Source organism: Bombus flavifrons, chromosome 9 (genome assembly GCF_040668555.2).
Source record: "Bombus flavifrons isolate JBK064 chromosome 9, iyBomFlav1_principal, whole genome shotgun sequence".
Lineage (NCBI taxonomy): Eukaryota > Metazoa > Arthropoda > Insecta > Hymenoptera > Apidae > Bombus > Bombus flavifrons.
Genome location: NC_138450.1, coordinates 2,731,416 through 2,757,450, shown reverse-complemented (window position 1 = coordinate 2,757,450; position 26,035 = coordinate 2,731,416). Strand labels below are relative to the sequence as shown.

At 35.2% G+C, this 26,035-nt stretch overlaps 1 protein-coding gene and 1 pseudogene across 2 annotated transcripts in view; one reads left to right on the top strand and one right to left on the bottom strand.

Moving 5' to 3' along the window:
* The window catches only part of LOC138183021 (SAM and SH3 domain-containing protein 1), a 373,195-nt gene that overhangs the window by 115,544 nt on the left and 231,616 nt on the right, over window positions 1-26,035 (top strand). The gene's annotated exons all lie outside the window — the stretch shown is intronic.
* LOC138183212 (uncharacterized) lies at window positions 13,544-14,225 on the bottom strand (annotated as a pseudogene).

Here is a 26,035-nt window from a genome sequence, read left to right as displayed (position 1 = left end):
TTTATTTCACGTACGATTCCTATTCAGTTCTTCCAAACATGATATCGTGTCTTGCATATTGTAGTGGTATCCTATGAAATATCTCGTTTCATTCGTTTACTATAGTTACTCTTAGAACTATATTCACAGAGAATATGCTGCGATTCGTACAATCTTCGGTGACTTCCGATATACGATCGCTTTATTGAAAACTTTTGTAATTGAAATACATCGAGATGTAATATCTCTGTCTAAAGACATCCGACTTGTTTCATATTAGTATATGATTTTAACAGATTGTTTTAAATGCTTTATTTTTTTTATTTCTTAATCGAAGATTGCTGGTAGTAACTGCAAAAATAAAAAAATGTTTTTTATATGTCTACAGGCTGCTTTGTATGTCCTACATGCTAATGGGGACGCTGTGGTAATTTAAGTGCAATTTGCATTTGTAAATTATTACTGATAGCATTAAAAAATGATGCCGGCATCGCCTTTATATAAAACAATGTAAATGTCATTAAGCGATGAATATGCTTGAACACATAGGTAATAAATATCATCAATTTTATAACAATTCTTACTCCAAACATTATAAAATATATTTTTGTAATAAAAATAAAATGGACATCTTGAAAAAATATATTTTTTGCTTTGATACAAGTTATCTAGGGACAAACAAGATTGATACTTACAGGGCTTGCAAATTTACAACAAAGAGTAAGTCTCTCAGGAGAGAAACTGATAAGCTTTTCATTGTATTCATTCATGTTGAATTTTCAACACATTACTTAGGTACTTCCATAAGTTTATTCGTCGCAAAAGCATGACATACATATACAGTAAGTAAATTCTAAAGCAAATGAAAAAGGAAGCGTTCGTAACATCATTACTTTTCTGTATTTCTCGATTGATAGATGAATATGTAGGATCCAATTTATAGATTTGATCAATTTAACTTCTGAGTTACTCAATTAGCCTTAAATTGTATCAAATGAAAAATGCAACACTCTGACAGGGAAAGAGTAAAGTGCATGAAAAATACACGCTATATCTGTGTCGTACTGCATCGCTCAAATGTCAAAGTTTCGTTTCATCAGTTCGTAATAAGTTAGCGGATGTTCAATGAAATAAACGCGACCTGCTATTTATCTTGCGACCGACGCGACGCGACGCGACCCGGTGGACTCTGTTGAATTCGTTGTAAAAAAAAAAAAAAAAAAAAAGAAGAAAAAGGAAAGAGAAAGTTAGGAGGAGCCGTTTCGAATTTAGCGAGAACTTTTTCTATTCCAAAAGCCAAGGGGCTCGGGCTCTCAGTAGGAGAAGTTGACCAAAAGTTTCTAGCTCACGTGCGAGGAGACTTCAAGTGGAAAGGACGAGTCGTTAATTTCGTCATTCGTCGCATCCCGCGGGCTCTGGCACGTTGTTCCTTCAGGTTTACAGGTCCTAACTTTTCGTCCTTAACTCGTTAATTAAGGACGAAAGCATGGCGGTGCACGAGAGATGGCTGGGACGGAGCCGAAGAAGCGAAGTTTTAATAACATTACCGTAATAATACCATCCGCCCCCTTGCTATTCCTTCTTGCAACGTGCCCTAAATTATCAAAGGATTCTCCGTCTCCACCCGTTTTCTGTACTCCATCCCCTCATCCATTTGTTTCACTCTCCCTTTCGACGAATGTGCCGCGTTCGCCTGGCTCCGCGCTCGTTCGAACTTCAAGCCTACCTTTGATTTTACAGAACGCCAACGCATGGCTCACTCGGAAGGGTTTGATAGTCGACCAAAACGAGGAGAAACTCGTGCTTCTCTGTTAGAGATTTCGAAATTTTCTGCCCCTTCGAACGAGAAAGTTATTTCAGGCAGGTGCTCCTAATGGGAATTTATAACATCGTTTCTCGATTGCGCGAAATTCGTCGAACGTGAAATTTCTATTGTGACTCCGCCCGACCCACTGCAATAGTTTGAAACTGATCTACCTATCGAACCCGCCCAATATCCGATTAACAAATGTACCGTATATTTACGACGAATTTCGTGCATCGGAATTAGCAGCGAAGGGGAGAAACGTTGATTGTTTTTGTTCGATTTGGGTAGCAAATGAAGTGGCGTAATTTACTATTCGAGTAAACAACAGGTAATTTCTTTCAATGTAAGTAGAAGGCGGTAGAAATTATTTTCGTTTTCGTGTTCGTGTTCGTGTTACGTGAACGCAAAGATATCATTATATTTCCGATTGTGCGAAGTCACTGTTTCAATTTTACTGTCGTAAATCGTTTCATTTGAAGTTTAATGATAAAAGGTATATTATTACCAATTGACGTATATGTATCTTAACTTGTCACAATAATCGACGTTCTATTATAACCATGTGCTTCAAACGCATTATTTTTCCATATTTAATAAAATATATAAAAAATATCAGTTCATATACATTATAAAACTGTAGAAAAATAATCTGAACGGTTTATTTCATTCTTCTTGCATGTTTCTTGCTCGAGAAATGGGTTCTAAATGGACAAATAGCTGTACATTTTTACTCCGATTCGCCATATGTAGCTAGCTTTACTACCACATTTGAAACTGACCATTATAAACAACTCCAATACCATTCATCAATCACATCCGCCTCACATCGTACCGACTCCGTGTAAACAGGAAGTTCCAATACATGATCGATAGACTCAAGTTTCAACCAAGCGAGATTTAACATACTTCTGAACCAAAGATATTGAAATTCGAAATCAGTGCACATCGGAACGTTCGTGAAAGTTATTTTGTAACTTCAAACAACATCTGAATACTTTTTACGTTGATTTATAGCAGATTTATCGGTTATCGAACGTTTCAAGGTCGAAAATTTTGTTTACGTTAATTTTATCTTCTCTGTTATTCTCTCTATATTCAAAGTCGTTCTTACGTTTTTCTAAATTAAATCCTTTATTAAATCCTTTATTTTCAAAAGAAAAGTGTAATTGTGATACTCTGCTATCTCGCGTTTAAAAGTTCCTATTTTTATTCGTGAACAAAATAATACGATGTCACGTATGAATTTCTGCAAACTTCAATATTCGTTTATTAGATTATTGCACGTCACAGAACTAACATCGTCTTTCCAAATGTTTCGCAACTGAGATTCGTCAGTCCACTAGACAAATCTGAATCATTGATAACTATAGACTGCGGATATTCATGCAAACAAATACTTTTACCAACATGGCTAAGAAAAATGAAACTAAATGCAGATTCCTTTCACGTAGTTAAAAGTTATAACACGCACCTCGCATTCGATGTTTTATACATTTTTTCGGGTTGCGTGCATTCTGCAAATATTTGCATCTTTAAATTTTCTAAAAATAAACATAAACATCCACAGTCTATTAATAAACCATTACAATAGTCGATGCAACTCCAAACAATCCTTTTAAAAGATACTAAGATTGATATAAGCTCGACAACGTCAAGTGGAACATACAAATCTTGACCGTGTCTTGATCAACGCAGTAAATCAAAAAGCCATATCAAACAACAATTGTCTTTGAAAGTCACCATGAGCGATATAAAAGAACACCAGATATTATACCATACCACTATTCAATTCTCCCCTTTTAGAAAGGAAGCGAGAAGAAGTGCCAATAGAAAAGGGAGAAAGGGAAGGAGAGGGAGAAAAGGAAAGAAACGAAAAGGGGTAGCATTTGGCACCATGGAGAGATCTGGTGGAGGCGGCATACGCTATCAAGGATCATTGGTAAAAAAAAAGAGAAACGTAAACGCCATTTCGAGATTGTCGTGTTTCGCAGCTGCAACCTCTGTCACAGCTGCAGACCTTGCATCTGGGCCAGGTGATGTTGCGCGAAGGCCCCGGGCGGTCGCTGTTTCAAGCCTTTATTGTCCCACTTTTGCAATTAGCCACGCCGAAAGGAAAGCCATCTCGTATCAACAGGTAACTTCCTGGTATTGCACCTCCCTTGGTCGGTATCTTTGATAGGAACAAAAACGGCCAGAGTTAATTGTGCCTTTCGCAACGAAACAACGGTTACTTTGTTACTCGACCTTTGCCCTCTGCCTACTTTCTTCCTAATTGAAAATCCTCGTTTCGCGAAATTCGATAGTATGTTGTGCTGCAACGTGAAATCCCGTTGCGTGTTCTAGAAATCGATACTATGGAAGGTTAAAAGTGTCTGCGCGTTTACTATTTTGTGAGTAAAAGATTTGAAACGTCTTATGAAAAGATTTCGGAACGTCTGATGAAGAAAATACAGAAAAGAAAGAAAAATTTCATGAGTAGTAACTGTACAATATCGCTTCTCACCTATCGGAAGTTGCTTCTCCATTTGAGAGACGAGTCTCAGCTACAGTTTACGCAAGAACTATCGACATTTGCCGTTAAGCGTGTATAACTAATTATGAGTAAAGTTTGGCTTTCTCCACGTACGTACAGTTTAATGGAATCCGATAAATTTATGTATTTACATAGTTGAGTCGCGTTACCTGAGAATTGGCAAATAAATTTAATTACATGATTGTTCAACTTAATTCATCTCTGTACGGATGTTGATTTTGGTAGATCAGTCTATTTAATTTAGAAATATATATATGTATATATGTAAGACTTATTGTTAATAACAAGCAATAGTAAGTTGATTCTCTCAGAAGAAAATGTACTTTGCCTATCAATATTACTTGACAGTAATATCTCTCTGCGATAATAATTTTTAATCATCGTTGGTACTTTAAAAATACAACGATATAATCTTTTATATAAACATATATTTCAAAATACTAAAGATCTCCGTATGAATTAATTATTAAATTCAAGATATTGGCAATACGAATAACTCGTTAAGCCATTCTTTACGGTTAATGGACCGAATAACTGAAAGTACTTGTGAATTTATTGTTGTGTTTTTTCGTTTCACATTCCAATAAAACGATATTTCCAGCATTATTGTACAATATTTCACGCTTCAATTTATGAAAATAGTATACATAATATCGTAATGTTTTTATTGTAACGGTATAAATAATACATAAAAATCAATTACCGTTTTTGTAGGGGTATCAATGTGAATGTACAACGATTTTATTTTCGTTAAACATCGAGCGGTGTGACGAGTCTAGATTAATTTATGATGTACATAGGAGTTATACATTGTCACATATAGAAATATTTGTAGAAGAATGAAAACGTTTTGTTTTAATGTAATCAAAATTTTATAAATTTAAAGAGGCACAGTAATTAAACACGTGTTGTCAAGTAATTCTTTGGCCAAACAGTCATATTTTCATCGTCATATGAATCTTCGTCAATTTGTCAATTGTCATTTAATTTTTATTTAATGCATATCGAATTGTAAGTAAACAAACAAAATTTATAACAAAATTCTCGAAACAGTATTACGATATAAAATAAACTAAAAAATCAGTTTTGAACATTTTTCCACTACCTTTGCCAATACTTCTACGATATATATTCTCATCTCATACATATTCTATACAATAAAAGAATATGCATGTATATCGTATTTTTGCAGGGCTCCTTTCGCTCAAAGTTCTATCTCTCTTTGTAAAAGATATTCCACCGATACTTAGACAAATATCTGCCAATATATTATCCAACATTCGACAAAGAAACATTCGAAAGTAGACAACGCATCGAGTATTTTTACGTTGTTGCGAATGTTATTTATTACGCGCATCCATGTGATTCATTATATTATTACACTTATTACGAAAATACATGACGCCTTTTTAACTATAGTGTTTCCTACGGATACGTCTAAAGAATGGGACACGTAGGAGGATGACTGGTACCAGGACAAATCTCCTCCTGTCTCCGCCTTCCTCCCCTTGAAATTACTTTAGTAGCGTAATAAAGAATTCCTCACTCGTCAGACATCCAGACAGCTATATTCTTTCCCTTTGTGAAACGATAATGAAGGCTTTCCGAGATTCTACGTGGCAAGACGGAGGTTAAAACGTGTGGGCGCGCTCGTTTCAGCCCCAGTGTACCTTAGAACCCGAGTCTGGAATTGAATTCAAATTCTCGAGTGGCTCGTGTTTGCACTGTAAACATTGTCTCACGATGTAACAGGCGTTGTTGTGTGTACGTGTGGCGCAACCTCGCAAGAAAGGGAGTTGATAATTGCGCCGAAGGTGCACGGGTCTGCTGCCACCGTCGAGGACAAGACCCTGCTACCAGCTTAAGTAATAAAGATAAACAGGATCGTGCGAAGCAACTAATGGATGAGCGATAGAGATGTGCTAAGTAAAGAGACGAACGAGAGAGGATCGCAGATTTTTGCCGCAGTAACTACTGGTTGCTCGAGCAGGTGAGACGAGCTGCATTTGAAAGAATTCTTCGAGGTTAATATCCTTGGAGAAGAGGCAAGTCCAGTTTCCTTTTGGATTAAGTTTTTTAACGTATGTATATGTGGATCTTTAGTATATATAGCAATTATATTTTTCTCCTTGAATTAAGTTGTTTAATATATGTATATGTGAATCTTTAATATATATAGGAACTAGACTTTCCAATTTGAATTAATCTTTTTAATGTATGTATATGTATTTAGTATGTATGGAAACTAGACTTTCCTCAATTATGTTGTTTAATGTTTGTGTATAGATTTTTAATATACAGGATATCGTTATTTTTGACACTCGTATATATGAAATGTACGTGTCAGTGAATTATCTCTACGTATCAGTTGATGATGTGAGAAATGTGCTTGTAATATATTTTAGTTGTCAGTGGATAAGTTACATAGAAGATTGTAATTTAATAATGCTTATTTATGTACATTGCATTTCACTGTCAATTTGCATCGCATAAAAATGATAAAGAGGAGAATGATGAAATCAGTTTCTTTTGTACTACCTCAAAATGATGTTTGTATCGTTTTTAGCTGTAAACAAATGTTTGTGTGAGTATGTCTCTCAGGGCACAACATAAAAACGATATACACACATATCTGCTCTCCTATGATCTGTAAACAATTGGAGTACAAATAATTAAAGTACAAAGCCATGATAAATAAGACATAGAAGATTGTTTCCGTAGAAACTTATCTTCTGAAGAAGAAAGTAAAGAAAGAAATGGCTATATTGATGGAACAATAAGAGACAATTGCTCGAGAAAGGCAAAGGAACAGTGGAATATCGTCTTTATCACCTTGTTTCAATCGAAGCTATCGGCTTTTTGCTTCGCAATGCTTGTTTGATGATACGCCACTCCATGTTGTTGTATTTCGCTACTTTTCTTCGATCGTGCAAATCGTCTTCTTTCTAGAAATTGTCATACTAAATGGATTGTCCGCTACATAATTCCAGTTATATAATTATTAGATTTTTATTTTATAAATGGAATTGTGTTAAAGCTAAATCCAAAAGAAATGTCAGGCTCTGATAAATCGGGATATTTCAATCGTCAGGTCCTTTAAAATTTGATTAAAGAATATTTCACAAATTAAATTTGAAATATAATATATACCATATAATAATATATAATACAAGATACATAAACTGTAATAGTGATTTTCCGCTACAATATTATCAACATAGTAATCTCGTTGAAGTAAATAAATTTATAGTAATCAGACACATTGTACTGGTCCAATTTTTACATACGGTTATTCACGTAAAAATGTTTCAAACATAAGTTACTCTGTTGCGCGAAAGACAATTTATAATGGATGCAAAGTTTGTCTAACAGGTTTGTAAGTTTGTTTAAGAAGTTTGTCCGAAGTTTGTGGGGCTTTCCTTTGAGATTTCAAGAAAACCTTTGTCATGTATCTTTCTTTAGTCAAACGTTCAGCCCGATCTCATGCGAGTTCATTGTCCTAGAACGAGGTCATCCAAGGTCGTTTGTTCATATCATTCAAGGTTATATATTCATGTTCATTTATACTAATATAAAACCAAAATAGGAAGGAAATTATTTTAACAGTTTGTCAAATCTATGAAATCTCATTGATTCGTCAAAATGTAAAACGATAAAATTCGATAATAATAAGGATTAAGGATTGCTACGATCCTTTAATGTTACGCTAACGATACCGCAATTGTAATTATCTTTTGAAAAGTGAATATCCTTTTAGAATCAGGGAAAAGCTACATTTCCTTCAAAACACACACTTATCCATTATTAAAAAAACTCCGGATACCTACTAACAAAACAGTACATGATACAGATAAAGCTGAATTTTAAAATATACTCTTCAATTTAAATTTCCCTTGGGCATTAATTAAGGGTCGAGACTAACATTTATATTGGTCATTTCACGATTAATTAACATAAATCTAAGAACTCTACTATCACACTACATGTATATTTCGTATAATTATCTATTCATGTACACGGCTATGTGAAATTCTGCGTAGTAACTCGTCCAATTAAGATTCGATGTTTTTTCTAGGGTTAACCACGAGCAGCTAATTCCGTTAGCTAAAATTGAATACCGGCATAGCTCTTGGCAACCAACGAACGTTCCTTCAAACGAGAACCTGAACTTGATTTATTAGGAAAATCCATGGGTGCAGAGCGTATGAACGGAAGGAAGCGTCAGTTTGGTTTATCTTGCCCGATAAAATTGATTAACGTCGACACGACGGTAAATTAAAGTCGATACACAGCTCGCTATTATTAGTGATAAATTGCTGGTGGCCCTCTCGTTTACGGGACACAGCGTAGCCACTTAAGTGGTGTCACGGCGGTGCTGTTTTCACGTAAACTTTAAGTTCTCATCTTCCTGTTTCTTGGTACTCGCCATTGGTTCTCGAACGGGGAATAAATGAGCTAGAGCTCGCGACAAGACAAGCCGCATGCCTCTTTCAGGTTATAAAACACTTGGCCGTGCGTTAACACCTAACCCTGCGCCATTAATCCTCCTGTTTGCGGTCGTGAGCTCATGTTAGAATAATCGGTTTGGCTTTCCTTCGCTGTATTATAGGAATTCCCGGAATTGCAAAAGTATATAATAAAATTATATGCACGTAGTAAAGCATTCTTGTTGCATTAGTTGTGCAGCTATGTTCAAACGTAATTTAGATTATTTATTGTAGGAATAAAGCTTGGTATTAGAATAATGTCATACTTTTATTACTTTATTGCTAGATGAAGCGTATATAGAATATATGTGTAGTAACAAGCAGATGAACAATCTTGTTAAGCTACTTATCGTAATATGCGATAATAGTTTTAAGCTGTTTATAAATAACGTATTCTAATATAAATAATATATTTAAATTCATATATATTTTTATATATGAATTTATGTATTGTAAGAGCGTTCAGACGATAAATATTATTGCCAATATTTAAGGTTCTCAACATTATCGTGGTCAAGAGACACTTTAAACGATCAATAGGTATACGTATATTGTCATTACAATGTTAAGAACCTTGAATATTGACAATGATATTCATCGTTCGAATGTTTCTTGAAAGTACTTATCTATTAAGTATTAAAAGACATATATGGCTATTATAATATTAATAGAATTTTTTATTTTGATATTTATCAAATTGAATTTATAGATACATATTTATATTATTAGGAAAATCTACGTAGACACACACACAAAAGATAATTTTATAATATGATTATACCAAATATAACGCACTGGTTTTATAGAACTGGTTCAAAAATTCATGAAAGTAATTTTTGGTAAAAACAGTTGCCTAACTTTTTACTATCTCGGTTAGCTAAATAGGTAAAGTTTTCCACAAAATCCACGATGTAGCGAAACTTTACATTACTTTGGTCATAGTCCACAGATTTCATCAGATTGCTTTTGGACCTACGTATTTAATATCGAATCACTATGTATGTATTAAGTGCAGAATGCCATGTCTTATAATTAACCGTATCTTATAATTCGATGTCTTATTGTCTCTTAGAAAAATTAAATGAATCAATTTTATAAATAATCTCTCTTTCTCTCTTTCTTGTTCGATTTCTATTGGAATAATCGCTATTTGACGCTGATAAAAAGCACAAGGTATCACACCTCCTAATTTGAGGGTTCTTCGAATGCTTGGAAGAGTCGCTTGCGCATGCGATAAAGATCGATCGAACAAATCTGAAGACGTGCGCTTAAAATGCACGATAAACGATTCCTCTAGTACGATAGATTCTCCTAGCACTCGATTGAAAATTTACGGCGGCGTTCGAAGAATACGAAAAAAATTCACGTCGCTAGTCTACCAACAGCGACAGGCCGATCTTCTTTCTTTCTGCCTTCTCTTTTTTTTCTTTTATAGGAATTATAATATTCTAATTTTACGAGGACTCTTTCCTTTACGACGAATTTTTCTTTCGCACGTTTATGCCGAAAGTAAGCTTTTATTTTCCATAAACCTTAGCTGCACGAAAGTGGACGCGTAAGATCGTAAAAGCGAAGTAGATATATCCAGAGCGTTAAACTTTTTCTTCTTCTGCATACGCCGATAGGACCTCGAACTCCAACTTCCGTCTAAATTTCTTACGTGAGATGTTTTTTTCTTCTCTCGAGCACGAAGCCTCTTTCTGAAGAGTTTTAAACAACGGGATGAAGATGGAAAAAGGAACTCTGTGTGTGTGTTGTATGTGTGTACGTGTTCAAATCTCGGTTAAAACTGACTTCGTTCTTCATTAATTTACAGTTTTCTTTCTAAGTGTATGCCCGCGAAGGATGTAGTTTCAAAATAGGAAGAATTTCGAGCATACTCTTGAGCTACTACGCTTTGAGCAATTCTTGCAAACGCTTTTTATTCGAAGACGCTGTTAAATCTTGCATAAGACCTTACAAAGAGCGATAGTATCTTAAAAATTTTATTTACGTGCCGTTTCTTCCTCGAATAGCTTGCCTTATTTCAAGTCTTCGTCGAGTGCATCTTTCGTGGAAAGATCTGGCATTTGTACCTTTTATTATATTTTTATATTTTCTTCAAGTTTGAACAAATTTAGGTAATCATTAATTTCTTCTTCATAGTTTATAGAATCAAGAAGGGTGACACTATTAAGAGAAGCAAAATTAAAAGGACTAGAAACTGGTATCTAACACACTAAAAGTAGTTCTTTTCACAGGCTGGAAAAGAAAACAATTCTACGAGACATGAAATGGATTTTTACAAATGTCTCAAAATTGACGATTTTCTGGACGTGTCGAAATTATAATGTAAATCTACGATAAAATTCACTAAAATAAATTGAATTTACCCTCTATTAGTCTCTATTAGAAAAAGATATCGTCACTTTTCATTTCACTCCCAGCTCCTAGTTGTTGAATTATTAATATTTTTTATTTCATTATTAATTTCATTATTAATATCTGAATATCTGAATTGCAATATGATTCGTGCTGCGATAAAATTCAGAAAAGGAAGTTAAATTTGTCTGCGCATATTTATTACGAAAGTATATTAAACGTCACCTTTCAGTCCATTTACAATTTCTGCTTGTTGAATTAATTTCATCCTATAAACACTGACATTTCTAAAAAAAATTCCGAGTCTCTGATGTGTCCTGAATGGACAAACAACCAAGAAAATCGCATATTTTCCCAATGTCTACATATGCATCTACGACAAGGAGATAGGATTGGAAAACAGGAGGCGCAGCGGTCATTCGATTATGCGCATAAATTAGCAGGCACTCTTATCGAACGGCGACATGCGGTGTAATCCGGCATCAGAAACGCATTAACAAATGTCAAATCAATGGCTGGGAGAAACTGCGAGTAATCCTCGCAACAGCGGCACGCTTTAGATGCCACAAATCAAGTTTCAACCTCCTATCTCGCCGCAGCGATTTCTGCCGGTTCGATTCTCCTCCTTCCTGCCTTTCCTTTTCCCCTTAGGCTTTTGCAAACGATCATCGGCAACGGTTTGTTTCTTCGCTGCCAACTGGTCTCCGATTTACTCGTGCAACGTTTGTTTTATGTCTCATTCGAAACTGAAAATAGGTAGATTTAGTTCTATTCGAATATCGAAGTGAAATTTTGGTTCTATTCGAATATCGAAGTGAAATGCGCGCGTTTGCTTCGAATGTGAAGCGATTCGAAGATATTAATTTGCGAAATAACGTGAAAAGGTGTTATTTGGGCGGGAAGACCTAGCTGAAGATAAAAGATTATCTACAAAATAGGACCGTTTATTGTCAATCGAGTCGCTTATTTACCAAATCGGTTAACTCCACGATACGAGAGGTAGAAAAAATTGTTAAAGTTATACGGGATAATTAACAGCACAACTGTTGATGGCCTAAATGAATTGCGACAGAAAGATAAATTAAAATGAAACAAGAAAATCAAATAAAAAAGAAAGGAACGCCCATTTCAAAAAGTCTTGGTCTGTGAACGGCTTCATCTTGAATTAGTAATTCTATACAGAAGATTTTCTAAACATACTTGTTTTTATGATATGTTTTTCGAGTTGGACGTCACTCACTCGGACTTGGACGTCAGCAACTGTTTTCCCATTATCAACTAAAAATTATTAGTATTTTGTAATTTTTGATAAATCGATTAAATAAACGTTTCGGTAAAGGTTATTGAATTTCTTCCTTTTCAACGCGAGGTGGAAACACAGCCGAGTCAGATGACTTGCGATAAACGTGCTTCTTAACTGCCTGGTCGAAACTATTCGCGGAACGTGTTTCAATCCGTTTGGCGAAGAATGTAATCGAAAGTTGCTTTGAAACGCGATGTCATCAAGGCTGGCGCGAGTTCACGAACTAACTGAAAAGATACAAGTGAGTCACGGGGACTAATATCTTTAGGGGGGGGGGGTAAGGTCCATTCGTACAAAAAAAGGCATGTTTTTGTGAATTTTTTGTGACGACACAGTTAAAAATCTCTTTTTTAAAACCAATAGTACATTAAAGTATGACATTCGAAGAATATTGTGTAAAATTTTCACAGAGAAATATTAAAAAATACGGCAATGGCAGCAATTATTCGGACGCGTCTCGGAAAAAAGTATAATTGCGGTGCCACTGATAACTTGGTGCTGGATCATCTGAAGTCAAAAAATCAAAGTTCATTCGTTAGGTAACAGTTTTCCCCAGGTAACGCTGCGAGGGTTCTTCGAAATTTCAATTTTTCACTCTTTTGGAACACTTTGAAGGGAAAACGCGATTTTGTGCGGAAAAAATCGGCTAATTTGTTATCGTAAAATAAGAATAATTAACAAATTTGAAAAAACTCTGCAGCGTTACCTCGTAAATTAGGTACAGAAATAGTATCCAAAATTTCAAAAGGATCGGTGCAGTAGTTTTGAAGTTCCCATTGGCACCGACTTTGAAAACGTGAGTTGTGGGGAAAACGCTTTAAAGTTTTGAACACTAAAAAATCTGGTATAAAACGTTCATAAGCGAATTTTATCGGCTTACCTCACACTGAATTATCAATGCCAGGTCCATAAAGGATGTTGCTATCATCCATGATGTCTAAAGCATCTTTTTGCTCCTGTCTACGATGAATCCTACCTTCTTTAGTTTGTCTTTCAGCTTCCTGCTCTGTTTTGCTTATACGTATGGAGTCAGTTGATCGCGCCCAATCACGAGCACTTGGTCCACTACTGATTCCCATGTCTTGCATGAAGGTTAGTAAAGCAAAAGAATCTTCATTGAAGACACTGGCTGCCACATAAGCTGCAATTTCAACGATGACAGAGGTTCCACCCAAGTGCATTGGTGAAATTTTCCAAATAAGTTGGTTCAAACTCTCATTGCTGTTCTGCGTGAAGCCTCTGACACATCGCTCCAGGAGAGCATCTTTGCTCAGATCTTCATAGATAGGCTTGATGGCATTCAAAACATCCTCGGGAAGAGCACTGTACGTGTGTTTGAACGAATCCAATGCATTAGCAGCTGCAGCTTTTTGCCATTCGCACCACGAGTCCGCGCCGCTCGGGCATTTTTTATGCTGTGGATTTTCGTCCGTCGAACTGTAGTGAAAGAACGTTGCCCAGATAGCATTCTTCATATTTTCCATGGAATCAGAGTAACGTCTAATAGCCAAACCGTAGTATACCGTCAGTTTATCAATCATTTTAGCCGTAAGCTTCCCTTTACCAGACAGACTCTTTCTTTTGATCTTTTTTCCAGCCTTAGTTTCAGTATCGACAACGGTATTTTTGACTATTTCACGTAGTGCCCATTCTTTTTTGAATATGTCCTACACATTCTTTTTTCACTATTGAAAAATCATCACCATAAGGTTTAGAATTCACTAACCCGGAGTAAGCTTTAGAGTCACCGTCGGGTAGGTATTAAAATCCGACATGTATAAAAATACTCGTAACTTCGTCAATTTTGCTCCAATCGACTTGAAATTTTGACACAATATTCTTAAGATATTATGCATTCAATTAAAAAATACAAAAAAAAAATTTTTAATTCCTTACCCCCCCCCCTTAACGGACGCGTGAGGATACTCATGGTCAGGATAAATGTTCGTAAGCGGATTTCGACGTACGGTGAAATACGTCTGTTATCACGGTAAACATTGCGAAACGTTCATTCATATTAGCAGGTCGAAAAATATGACTTTTCCTGTAAATATTGGTCAGCAACGGGTTCCTCGTAATATCGCAAACTATAACGCGTCGATAGATAGACGTTAAAATCCCAATATAGGGCATATTTTCATCGCTGAAAGTAACGAGCCGAACCCGTATCTCTGCACTGACATTTAATCTAGTCCTGATATATGGATAAAATTTTATTATACCAATCGACCTCCCCCCTCCCCTTCTCTTCCTCTCACTATATCTCTTTCTCTCTCGAACGTAACCGATTACTCATTCCGAGCGTATTTCTCGCGTGTCAGCCTTGCACGGTTCTATCGATCGCGACTCAGCCAGCAATTTCATAGATTTAGTGGTCTGAGCTTAACACATTGTCCGTAACAGACTGTAATGGCGTTACTCATAAAATATTCACGGATCGCAGCTTATAATACGGGGAAAGCTGGCCGCGAAGATACACGAACGAGTACTTACACGCGGCTACGTCCGATTCTCTGTCAAAATCGCATTAATAATACATCAATTAATTATCCGCTTACATCGGTGTACATGCGTGGGCTCGTCTAACGATTCCACAAACGTGATCAATTTTCATCGTGAACGCAGTGGTGCCTGGGCCTCGTCTACCGGAAACCTACCATTCATGCTGGCCAATACCCAATTCCTTCTTTCAAATATTAATGGACCGAGGATTTTTAGGCATTTACAGGGAATTTGCAACTGCAAGATTATACGGAACGCGCAAAGTAGAAAGAAATGTATAAAATACTCAAGGTTCAGCGTCTTTTACGATACTTGGCGGGTAAAATAATTTTCTGCCGAGATACTAGTTTCTTAACTATGTTCTCGGAAACGCGAATTTGGATATAAAGTCCACGGTCTAATTATTAATTACGACTCGCTTGGAAATTTATTCTTACTTTTTCTGCATTTCCCGCGGCGATGGAGCGTAACCAGACGCGTGAACGTAACAAGTACACGATGAGTTTTCCGATAAATTTCAGTCAGACACTAAAATGGAATTAAATAGGATCGTAGAGCAGATACAAATAGTTATAAAAATAGCATTATCTGTAAAACGGTATTGCTTAATAGGTTTATCCAGAAAGCTTATTATGACATTTGAAAAAAAATTCATACAACGTTTCGTCAAATATCTTTTATTAAATTTCGTACATCTATTGGTTTTCACGGATATTGCTTTCCTGCAGTATGGCCGTTTAACTGGAAACGTTCAAATATCTGGAAAAATACGAATGATACGCAAAAATGTTTCAGACAAAAATTGTATGATATCAAGAGGACGTATTGTGGTTTTATCTATTTGACCTCGCGATGCCTTTGGATCGTCCTGTGAAAGTGACATTAAAATTTTTAATCAGACACTGCCATTTCTTGTTACATTATTATACATCTTATAGCTGTCATTCGGACGTTTCGAAACGCTATAAACTTGTATCTTTCGCACCACTCGCATTATCGAGATAGGAACTTTCAAATTTGACAGAGCAATACAAGGAATTACCTATAAGTGACAGCTAGAAACTGACTGACGGTTTTAGAAATATTAAAAAATCGGGACCTTGCAATTTCGGCAATGTCGCATCAGTATAGTAGTGTTATGAAAAACATTTTTATGTGTCCCCGTGGATACATCGTGGATACATCGGGTAAAGGGTAATACCCTTTTTCTCTTTCTTTTTTTTCTTTTTCTCTAGCGGGGGATCTCTAGTGTTTTGAAAACATCTGAGTGTCAGTCACAAAAATATGGAACAAAGGATGAAGGTATTCATTTGAAAATTTTAAAATTGAAAATAACTTTTGTTTGAAATATTTTATCGTATCTTTCGTATTTTCCCAGGCATTTGAACATTTTCAATTAAACAGGACATACTTAATAAGTATGTAGATTAAAAAAAAATATATATATATATTTATTTGGAATATCAAATATACATGTGACGAGTTAAAAAGAGTCTTCATACGAGGTTCACGACTTTCCTTTTGTGGTCAACGAATTCACGGTAGCTAACGTTAAGATGAAAGATTAAGAAACGAAATCTTTCTTATTGACGATTTCTGAATATTTTTCCTCTATTACTGCCTTTAATGATTAATTAGTAGCGATATTTCTTATATTCAAATTAAAAATTTTATTATTAAACAGAGATTTATATTGCGATCTAAATATACAATACATAACAACCATACTTTCTTGAAATAAATCATAAATTTTGTTTGCTTGAAAATAACGCAATATTTTATAGAGAGATATATTCGAAGCGCAGAGTAAATTTTTTTCCTGATATTTCTACGTTTTCCAAACTAAATCTGTACGTTCGTTTTGTTGGAGATGAAGTTTGAAAATTTGATGAATGGAAGCATGCCCGATCCATAGCTTGAGAACTTTTTCTCGTCGCTCGTTATATTAATATTACACGGGGTTAGGTGTAGATAACGAATACTAAGAATGATTAAGTTATCAAGAAGTACGCGAAGCTTAACTAGAAAACAGCTTATGTGTAAAGTTGTTCGGATTTCAGTTTTCAAGCCGGATAACGGAACAAAAGTGCACTAGACTGACTGTTGTTACGGAAACTGTTTAAAATTTTCTCTTCCGGTGAGAACCAGTTGTACCGAATATCACAAGGGAACCGTCTGTTTTCTGTCCGTGAAACATGCGGATTAGTTAATACGTAAAACGTTTGCAAAACTAGGAACAAAAAACGAAAATATTGATACTCTTTGAGACAAATTATTACATATTCGAAATTGTTTAAATTAGTTGTACGACGTTTTTAGTTATTTTTGCGATCAGTGTTGGGAATTATAAATGCACGGAACTCCTGTGAATATCACCGAATACGTTCATGTTAGATAATACTCAAAATTATAGTTTGTCGAGAACTTCCATTGTATGGGATTATAAACTAATATTTGAAATTTCCACGTACGGTAGCAACAACTGTATCTGTTTGCTTTGCAAAGTTATTATTATACCGCAATGGAGTGTACGGCTTAAATTGCGAGCTTTAAAGATTATAAATGAATAACAATACCTACGTACAAAATGTCTGATAAATCGTGTTTTTAGGACACATTTGTTGTAATATTTCTTTGTTGCTTTATTTTAATTATTTGAAGAAATTTACCTGTTGGAAAATTACGGTTTCCCCACAATTGATACAGATGGAGATGTATGTATGCATGTGTATATATATATACAATTATATGTATAATACAATAAATATATAATAAAATATAATATATATGTCGGGTTTACAATAGAATTAGGGTTAGAGGCGTGAAACGAATTTTCGATTGGATTACACATTGTCGTTATGCAATAGAGAAGACATTGACTAGTGCAAATATGATTATTATAGAATTGGACAAGTAACCATGGTAATTAGATACTCGAGAGACTTTTGGCGGAAGTGCCGTCGCTGTCAGATGAAAAGAGAGTTTGGCGTTTCGTCCAGGGACTACCGGTGGACTCGTCAGTAAGGCTATGCCCGGTAGTCCCTGCCTTAGACGTAGAGGGAGGAGTCTCGCTAGGTGCGGTATTTGTATCGTGACTCCGTATTTCGACCACTAGCGAGATAGACAGACTATCGTCGTCGTAGCCCTCTGGTGTTGACGGTTGGTACCCGCGGATCGCCCGGGAGGTGTTGCGCCGCGTTGATGCCTCGACCTGTAGGCGTCCTGTTGATACCGATCCGCCAGAGACTAATGACAATGATCCTAGGTTCGATAACGAATTCGCGGTCAACGGGATGATAGATGAACATGCTCGCAAAATCTAAGTCGGACTCTTTGTTAAAACGTGGAATATCCACCGAGCGTACAGACACTAAGTTGTTGCGTCGGGCAACACTCTACCTAAACCAGGCCACACACCGCGGGGAAGATGGCAGCCAAATGTCTTCGGATCCTTACTGCGTACCCTCAATAGCCTCAAGTACCTTCTATAAATCTCGGGAATTTCCTAGTCGAGGTCCTTCAAACCGAACAGATATTCTTTCGCTGAATTGTTTCCCAAAGTTTATTGTCCACCACGGGTTGACACGGAAAAGTGGCCTTTTCTCACGTATGAGGCCTCCCACTAGCGACTCTATCTCGAGGGCGGTTAGTATCCTTCCTCACCCACCACCATAGCAAATAACCAATTAACAACGAAGCCTATTTCCCTCACGCTCTTAGCCAAAATCGTCACCAACAAATCCGATGGTCCCGTGCGCTAGACACACCCATCCTTAGCTTTCCTCCGCCACAGCATCATCACCGAACTTCACTGATCTTCCATCTTTCAAGCAGTCAACATCCTTTGACCGGGTTTACACCCGTAGATCAGTCACTTACTTATCTTATACATACGCACCAGCGTAACTATCTTCTTCACAAAATTGTTGGAATAAACTGTGATTTCTAACTTATTATATCAGTGTCATATTCAATTAAACCACCTCTATTATCCTAATCGAAATAGGGGATCGATCATTTCGTGGCGTCGATTATCTACTCGTAACGGGAATTTACGACTCCCGTTGGCGTGCTATCTCGCGTCTCTCCGCGAGTGATCGAACAAAGTAACTCGCTAATACGACCTCACGAGAGAATGACTTTCCGTCGCGATGATGCTGCAGAGGAAAACTATGATGGGGTGTGGCTAAGGACACGAGATCATCGGATTCGTCGAGGATAGCCTTCGTTCAGAAGGTGAGGGAAATTGGCGTTGCTGCTAATTGGTCAATCTCCATATCGGTGGTTAGAAAAAGATGCTAGCCGCCCTCGAGGGAAAGTTGCTAGTGGGAGACGTCGTTCGTTGAAAAATAGGTATCCTCTATCTTCTCGTAGTTGGGACAAAGACTGTTTGTTTGAAGGACTTTAGTTAGCTAAATCTTAAGATTTATAACGGGCCCTCAGGCTAGCTGAACATGTATTGCGGAGACGCATCGACATTTGGCAATCATCTTACTCGAAGAATAGGGTCTGCGTGTGGCGAGCCACGGGACAGAAACCGTTGCAATGTTTACTGTCGCGTGCCGCCACAAATATTTCTTTTAAGGAGAGCTATAGAATTACTCCATGTCTTTGTTAGACAAAGCGTTCATCCCGTGACCGCGGCTACGTTCAGCGACTGGCTATCGCCTCGAGCCCAAGCTCATTATCACAAATCTCGAACAAATACAATCGGATCGAAAGACGACAATTGTTTAATTATGCCTATGATAGAATCTAGATTATGGTGTTAGGGGATTTTCCCGAAGTTCCAAAGGGGAGGCTCCGATGTCCTTTCATTTCCGACATATATATAATGTGAAGCCACTTCAAATGTTACAAGATATTTTTCCTCAAATCGTTGCAAACAGAAAAATATTGATTTTCCCTTGTTTGAATGCAGCAAACTTTTCTAAGTACTCTTTAAGAAAGATAACGTTCAGAAGATACTTCCTTTTTAGGGGCCAAGATCACTTGGAATATTTTAAACGAATATGATCTTTCTTTATCGCGTTAAGAATCAAAGTGAATTTATTAAATAGAAAAAATAATACTTTTGTTAATACAGTATCAAATTCACAAAAGCAAAAATACCATAGATTAAATTCGTGTAATAAGTTTAATGCCACTATACATTTATTTGTTTATTCTTCTTTCTTACGCCTTAGTATCATTCTTCGTAATGAATCCTTTGGATACGAAGCGATAAACGTGATCAAAATTAATCGTATATTATCAAGTTTAATTTAAAACCGATATATAAGGCATGTTTTTTTGTATTTTAGTAAGTTAAAAAAAACGTAGAGGCATCATTTACAAACAAGATATATTTTTCAAGTCATATTCTCGAATAGCAAACCCTTGTAGTATGCTGATTAATTATTTCCAATTACAAGTGCTCGAATAAATGAGAAGAAAATTCATCCTTTTCCCCCAACGAATTCTTTCTTCAATTAAAAAATGTTTTCACCATGAGGGCAAGGCAAAGCCAGCAGCCAAACTAGATTATTTGCTTCCTCTACGGGGTGGCCGTTTTCCCGTGTGCATAATGGAAACAAATTGTCCTTGGCTGGAGAATCACGTCTGTTCGCGTTTCGTACTCTTGTCTCTCTCTCTCTCTCTCTCTATCTATCTATCTTTCTCTCTCTCTCTCTCTCTATCTATCTATCTATCTTTCTCTCTCTCTCTCTCTCTCTCTCTCTCTCTCTCTCTCTGACTTTGCTCATTCTTTGCTTCATTTTCTTTTGTCACCTCTCCTTCTGGCCGCGTGTCGCATTTGATTTCGTCTGAATTGATGAAATAGGGGATGCGGGTAATGGATGCTCTTAATGAGAAAGGAAGATACGATAAAGAAAGGGGAGCCCAAGAAGGGGTTGCATGATTTTTATGTTTGACGACTGAGGGATCATTAAAAACTTGACAGAAGGGAATGCTCAAATAAAATTAGGGAAAACGCTTAAACGCGCCGAGATTTAATGCTGATTGCTCGATAAGGATTTATCTTTCGTACGTGCAACGTCTTGTTAAGGTATATATGAATAGAAGTTCAAGTCTCAGTGGAAATTATTTATAATCTTTGGCATGATTTCATAATGATTCGAACTTCGAAATACAAACAAATAAAAAAGTTATAACAATTTATCGGTAGTTTGTTGAAAAATTGCGAATTAGTTATAAGAAACACATTACTGTTCTTTCCTCCAATATATTTTCTACATCACTATATATTAATAATATTATTATTTATTTTTATATAAAAAATTATGGTGCATACAAAGCACTAAAACACAGTGAGAACTTTTATAATAATTTATTTATGTCCTTACGCAAAATATAAATTCAGGTCTTATATATAATATTAAACGATATATTTCTCTCAAATTTTGTATTGAGAATATTTAAATCACGATGTGAGTGTATATATATATATATAAGTAGTATAATATCGCGTGCGAGGTATAGTTGGTCAAAGTAACGAAATCGTAGAACAGAACAAAGCAAGATGTTTGTTGTCGATGAACCTCCAAGCGTTTTACATTTGCTTTGTCTAGTTGGTCTTCGCAATGACGGATTAAATTCTGCTGTCAAGAATGCGGACTGATATTTAAAAAGATCGTCTGGACGTCAAACTTACCTGTCATTATAATAAAAAATTGCAAGTACCTCCTGTTTCGTCTGTGATTGTTTCTTTTCTGAAATATAAATGTTATCCTGATGTATCGATGACATCTGCCGGCAGATACATACAGAAAATAATCATCTTCATGAGAATTTACATTACATGAGATACATGAAAGGAAATTTATTAATACGATTGTTGTCTCGATTTGTGTTGTTTTTGATACGATACATTAAATAATTAAAATATAGGTAATGCAAATCTTAATAATATTACATCAAAAGTATGGTGTTTCAATATAATATAAGGTATGAATTTTCATGAGACATGTAATTGGCAATTGGATACATTTTAATGTATACAATAATTAACGAATGTCCAGTAAAATTAGTAAACAAGTTTAAGTATCTGTCAGTGATTAAATTGATCGATGAACTTTATCCATCATCTTCAATGATATTAGCAAATGTGACTTTCCCTTTTATATTATTTGTTATTTGCATCAAAATCTCTTTAATCTTCCTTTTCAATTATATTTAATAGCTTTGAAAAAAATACTTTTCTGCTGTACTTTGATTTTATTTTATGATTTTACATCGTAGATAAGTAAGTAGATTGAATAGTCATAATCAGATGACCGTCTATTTATTCTATTTAACAAATTCTTTCTTCCTACAGTAAAAACTTTTCTTCTACCTGTGTAGCTATACTACCAGATTAATTTTATTCGTTAAAAGTGTGAAAACTTTCTTAACAAAATTCTACCTGGAAGAATCTTCGCGTTACGGCACCGAATAATAACTGGAAGTTGTTGGGAGACGAAACAATGTTTATGTGATTCGAATGTCTTGTTATTCGTTAGTGCTTGGCAGAAAAATGCTTCGTTAATTACATCATGGCGGCAGTAGCGCCTTCTTTCCCGTAACGAAGTCAATTTGCAATGTAGTTACAGTAAGACGACAAATCCAATTATTCGTACCGGCTTTTTGCACGGTCGAAGTTATGCTAATTCGTTGCATCTCTTACAGTTCACATTTCATATTCAAATTGACTAAATGAATTTCCAATTGACGGCGATAATTCATTTGCTAAAATTGCATCCCATAGACTGCATTTACGAATCAGAAACAATGTTGTAGTATTTATATAAATTGTAAAATGTTCAGGAATTAGATATTTGTAGGCATAAATAAATATCTATATCAGCTTTTTATATTTATTTTTGTAACTATACAAAAGATTCACATATTTTCAAAAATATATTATATAATATATAATATATTAAAAATTTAAGAAATTCTCTTCCATAATTTAACCTTTCAACGAACGTATAACAATTTCCAATGGATTTGGTTAAAGGGCAAAATATGAATAACTTTATTATATTAATGATGCAATTTTTATATTTAAAGTTGGAAGTTTTGCTACTTAGGTAATTAAATTTTACAATCTGCTTGTACGTTACACATAACTCTATTATGTCTCTACGTGTTGAATTCTTCATTTATCACTGCTCTCTCGATATTTCAATTATCCTCACGAGTTCTTTCAAAATCATGTTTTTTTGTACAGAAAGTTAAGAAAGTTACCACCGATCGACTAGGGAACTTGGTAATGCGAATACACGCATCTAGCATAGTACGCAGTCGAATGTGGGAATGTGGTCTGTGTTTGTACGTAGCTGACGAAGAGAAATGACCGGCCAGGCCAAACCATAAATCCGCGTGCGCCGGATTAATCGTGGCATGGAGGTGTTGGCGAAACTCGTTGCCAACTAAACTAAACTAATTTAAACTCGTTCAAAACTGCCGCCAAGACTAACTGTGAGCCTAAGGTGGCGCGAATTTCAATAAGCTATATTTTCGAATGCGACTGCTATCATTCGAACATCTTCACCTTGATAAGTACAATTTCGATTTTCTTGCAATATAAATTTTAACATCTATTATAAGGTGGATTTATTTTCCCTTTATTTTCAACGTAAAAGAAACAATTTTTTAAACATAATTCTAACATTCGGTGATGCTTTTCTTAATTTACAACTTCGTGTAATAATTCTTTTGAAGAATTAAAAAGAAAGAAAATTATTTCTTTGGATTGGACAAGAATTCTATTTTAGGTGATAATAGTTTATGATTTCTATAATTTATTTTAGCTAATCTAGTTAAATTTGGTGTCACAATGAATTCTTACTCGTCAGATTGAAATGAAAGAAATTATTTAAAAAAATGAAAATGTCTTTCACAACAATGTTTTAGAAGATTACAATAATTTACGAAAAACAACGAGAAAAATGGAGTTTCAAATAAAGATAGATCATTCTACCATTATTCGTCGCTTGGCTCAAGTACGAAAAGTAAGAAAGATGGACAAATGGACTTTTCATGAGTTAAACGATATACAAAAGTTTAGATGAATGAAGGCAGCCGGCAAAGTTGCTTCAAAGAAATAAGTATTCAGAATTTCTGAAAATTTCACTGTTAATAAATAAACATTTGTAGCTTAATAGTCGTTTTATATACATATATAGGAAATTATAAAATAGGAGTACAATTGTCATATAATTGAAATTGCAAGCTATGTAATCTAACAAAGTAAGTAAAGTCAATTTCAGTCGAATAAAGTTATAAATGTTGAAGTAATTACTTCAAGGAAAACTCTACATTGTATATCCGTGACCTGGAGACCCCTGTTACTAAGAGAATAGAATTTAGTGAAACAAAAAAATTCGAAATAAGGTCAGGTCCATATTATTGTGCCCTTGAATATAAACTATGTTTTGAATTACAAGATTTCGAAATAAAAGAGCTATAAGTGGATTTCTATTGCTGTTTCTTGTAGCCTTCAGCTAGAGCTACAAAGTTAACTCTTTTGGTAATGTCCTTTGCTATAAATATATGAACGTGCTCCCTATCGCTTCTATTGTATTGTAACACTATAAAAGTGAAGATCTGGATCAGCATACATTATACTTATAATTATAACTTTATTTATTTCAATATATTTTTCTATTACAAATTCATCCACTCGTTCTTTTATCAGTCAACCTCAACAATAAACAGTCTTTGAATATTGATAATGTCATTTAATGATAAATTTACCTCATTTACCTCAATTCGTTCATAAATTTTATCTTGGCAATAAAAGCTTTTAAGAAACCGTTCAGTAACTTGTTCGATTATTTTCTAGAAAAATGTTAGTATTAGATCATAGAAATGAACTTGCTTTGATTTTTATATTATCCATAGCTTCCAAACAAAGCAATGATCAACATTCAAAATGAAACTGAATAATTAAATTGTAAAGCATAAAACATATAGTAGGAGTATATCATTTTATGACAGGTACTAGGAATTCAAGTGACATTTGAAGAGACGACATGAAAAACGAAGGTCAATTCATTTTTCAGAAAACGCACCGTCATAGTGGCGCTTGGTCTGAAAGAAACCACTATATTTCATTCATGAAATAAGGTGATAACAGAAGATCGAAAATGACTGCAGCATGTATTTTTAATGGAGATATATACGAAGAAAAGGGAGATGTAATAGCATCGACGACGTAGAGATGCTATAATTCAATAGCGCAGAAAAGTCATCCCTCGACCATTTTAATATGGGAAACGGTGCGTTTTCCTATGGGACTTTATTACATCTCCCCTATGTGAAGAATACTTTTTCCATGATAATATGATGGCATGAGATGGCTCTTGGATTCCCGAGCACCTTGATTATTATCTATTGCACAACTACATATTCTAAAAGCCAAGAAGGTATATTTCAATATTTTCAGATCACGATTTAAATATTTTAATCAATTATTATATCGAATATTTTTATCCGCAAGTGTGTGATTAAAAAGTTTCTGGTTTTATTGATGTCACGACAGAAAATTTTGATCTAATAAGTTTCCCAATTGAGAAGCATTTAATAGGAAAATATGCCTGCTAGCTCTTTAATAAGCTTTGGTATTTTCTTGTCTAAAACACGAAATTCTTTTATCTATGTCACATTTCACATAAACAACATAAGAAAAATAAGAAGAGAAATGGAACCTTTTCCAACTTTTGTAACTTCTAAGAAGTTTACCATTTTAACCTCTCAATTTATAATATTAATTCTATTATTTTTAACATAATTTATCTACCATGAATAATCTATGCCACTTCGTAAAGAATTGCTACGGCGCTTTAGTTTTATGAAAAAAATCTACCTAGAGGGGGTTAGTAAAAAATTTTTTTAAAAATTTTTACATAAATTCAAGAATTTTCAGTACGTACGGTTAGTGGCGCGCTTTTTGGCACACTCAACTATCCATGGATTAAAAGCTTTTTGATGAAGTTATCGAGGCATAAGGGACTGCTGGCAACTTCGGTAGCGCGAAGTTTCAAGTGTTTTGAGCAGAAGGATTTCGGAGGATCGAGCTG